The following is a 383-nucleotide window of genomic DNA, read 5'->3' on the forward strand; positions in this document are numbered from 1 at the left end:
GACGCATGCGCGTTGCGGGAAAGCAGCGACCTCTTCGACGCAAGCGCTACCAGTAGCGCTGCTGCTGCCGCCAACGAGAAGATTATGACCGTTTCCACAGACTGATCTCTTCAATCGAGTGGTTTGAAATTTTTCAACCGTTTTCCCTAACAAACACGCCATTGGCTTCTCGAGGCCGATGACAATATGGCCTCGAGACTTTGATCTATCGAGAACTTTAGAAAAGAAACTATAGAAAAGAGAACTTTAGGAAAGAGAAAAATGCTATGGACAATCATCGAGTTTGATTCGTCGAATCAACGAAAATCTGATATACGGTATGTGTACGCGATCGTAAATCGAGAATAATTATCAAGAATAGCTATCGCTTCGATATAAATGTT

The sequence above is a fragment of the Vespa mandarinia genome, chromosome 8 (assembly GCF_050613455.1).
Source record: "Vespa mandarinia isolate Hongniang chromosome 8, ASM5061345v1, whole genome shotgun sequence".
Classification (NCBI taxonomy): Eukaryota; Metazoa; Arthropoda; class Insecta; order Hymenoptera; family Vespidae; genus Vespa; species Vespa mandarinia.